We start from the raw sequence: 2,758 nt of genomic DNA, 5'->3' as shown, positions 1-2,758 counted from the left end.
GTGCGTCGCTGCCTCAAACATTGTCATTTTTTGCTGTAGTGCTGCTTATTTTTCCTGAATTTCTCCTATTAGTGTGCTTCCATCCGTATCCAGCTAGATTGGTTGCAAACACTATATAGGAGTAGATAGAGGAGCCTTTTTGCTGGCTTGTGCCCTGCAGCCCCAGCCAGATTAGTATTAGCCTATTTTTTGGAGCCTCATCTATTGCATTGTAGGTTACCTTCCTGCTTTGTAATAGCTCCAAAAAGTTTGTGATACTATCGCTTAGACATCTTTGGTCACATCCTTTTTGTTTTTTTTGAAAAAAACACGTAAATAAAGTTCACCAAACACTCCACTTTACAGTTGTGTAGGCCACATTAGCTCATATTAAAGTGTAGTCCACACACTTTATAAAATTAGTGTTTCTTATACCTGTTAGCAGCTGTTCAGGAATAAGCACACTAAGCCCTTAGTACGTTTCTGCCTGTCTTTATCAGTGAACCAAGATGAAGAAGGCAGGGAGTAAGGCACGTGGGCGTGGGCGTGGAGTTTCAGCAGGGAGAGGAAGTGGGGATTCTGTGTTTGCTGTGGGCACCAGTGACTCAGCATCCCCCAGTTTTAGCAGGGAATAGTCCTTTATGCGCAGCTTTGTAGGAGCTCGACGTACCCTACTGCTGCAGGAGGAACAAATTGAAGCTGTTGTCGGATGGATGGCAGCTAGCGCATCGACTTCAAATACTTCCACATCCTCTCAGGTCCAGAGCACTGAAGAGCAACCATCTGTCTCTTCACCACCTGCCAAATTGCCCAGGCAGTCAGAGAGCCCTGGACAGGAGCCATCTCATTCTCTACTTCTGTTCTCTGAATCTGTTGGCTTGGAAAGATGGGGCCAGCCAAGCAGCATTCTAGAATGTGAAGAAGAGGGTGTATGCAGTGATGCGCAACACCTTTGTCTCTCTTAATCTGAAGAGGCCGGTAGGCCAGTGCCTATCGTCAGCACACCTCAGTACGCATGATGAGACTCAGGTGCCACTTTCTGGTGCGTACTGTGCAGGTGAGACTACCCAGGAGAAGCAGGTGTTTGAAGAGGGTAGTGTAGATGATGAGGTCCTTGACCCATCATGGCGTGAGGAACAGGAAGGTGGTGGGAGCAGCTCTGAGGAAGAGATTCCCCGAACGGCCAAGACAGGAGGGAGAGGGAAGGGGCAGACTTGGTTGCCTGTAGCCTCCACTTCGGCACCCATTAGGAGCATTCCTCTTCCAAAACTCAAAACGGGCGCTCCCAGAACTTGCAGTGCGTGGTCCTTTTTTGACACAGTTGCAGATGACATTTGCTTTGTCAAATGCAAGCTGTGTAATCAGAAAGTCAAAAGAGGGAAAAGTGTCAGCAACCTCAATACCACAAATATGTGGAAACATGTGCGGACCAAGCACGAGGTGGAGGTACAAAGACACACTGAAGACGTTGCCAATCTACAGCACCACCTACCACCTCTTCAGCTCGTGTTGTAGCCTCTTCCTCCAGCTCACACACAGCTGGTTCGGCTTCCTCACAGGATCGCCATGGAAGAACCTCTGGCACTGTTGTACAGAGACCCAGTGTCATTACACCGACATCACCACGTTCCCTGTCATCCTCACACTCCCAGGCCACTCTAAAGCCATCAGTAGCACAGGCATGGGAGAAAAGGTGGCCATACTCGGCAAACCATCCCCGAGCACAGGCTCTGAATGCTGGCATTGCAAAACTACTGTCCCTTGAAATGCTCTCAGGCTGGTGGAGACTGACACCTTCTGTAACTTCATGGCATTCGCAGTCCCACAAAACAATGTGCCCAGCCGCTTTTATTTCAGCAGGCAAGCCGTCCCTGCCCTGCAAAAGCATGTGGAGGGAAAAATTAAACATGCGCTACTAAACGCCGTCAGTAGCAAGGTCCACCTGACCACCGATGCGTGGACCAGTAACCATGGACAGGGACGATAACTTTCCCTCACTGCCCATTGGGTAAATGTTGTGGAGCCGGGTACAGATCTTGAGAGTGGCGCTGTACGTGTTCTGCCAACTCCAAGGATTGCAGGAATCCAGTCTGTACACATTGACTCCTCCTCATACGCCAGTTCCTCAGAATCAGCGCTGCAGGAGCCATCACGGTCTACCTCCACATGGACCCGTGAACGCTTACCTGTTACGACCGATATGAGCACAGTCGTGGCCAAACGTCAACAGGCTGTATTGAAATTAATTTCTTTGGGGAATCGAAGCCACACAGCGCAGGAGTTCTGGAATGCCATCAAGCAGGAGAGCGATGTGTGGTTTGTGCCAGCGAATCTCCAGCCAGGCTTGGTAGTGTGTGACAATGGCCGAAATCTGGTGGCAGCTCTGGACCTAGGCAACCTCACTCACATCCCATGTCTGGCACATGTGCTCAACTTGGTCGTGCAGAGATTTTTGAGGGACTATCCGGATCTTGATGCACTGCTGCACAAGGTCCGCATAGAGTGCGCTCACTTGCGGCGTTCCAGCATGGCAAGATCGCGCATTGCAGCTCTGAAGCGCCGATTCCGCCTTCCGGAACATTGCATCATATGTGACCTACCCACCAGGTGGAATTCAACGTTACATATGTTGGAGCGGTTGTGTGAGCAGCAGGCAGCAGTAATGGAGTACCAGCTGCATCAGGCGCTAACAAGTCTCACTGCGCGCCGTTCACACTTCACCACCACTGAGTGGGTCTCTATGAAGGACATCTGCCACGTTTTGCTTTCCTTCGATGAT

This window comes from Dendrobates tinctorius, unplaced genomic scaffold, assembly GCF_039654945.1.
Source record: "Dendrobates tinctorius isolate UK_male_01 unplaced genomic scaffold, ASM3965494v1 ptg000098l, whole genome shotgun sequence".
Classification (NCBI taxonomy): domain Eukaryota; kingdom Metazoa; phylum Chordata; class Amphibia; order Anura; family Dendrobatidae; genus Dendrobates; species Dendrobates tinctorius.
This window is presented reverse-complemented; position numbering follows the sequence as displayed.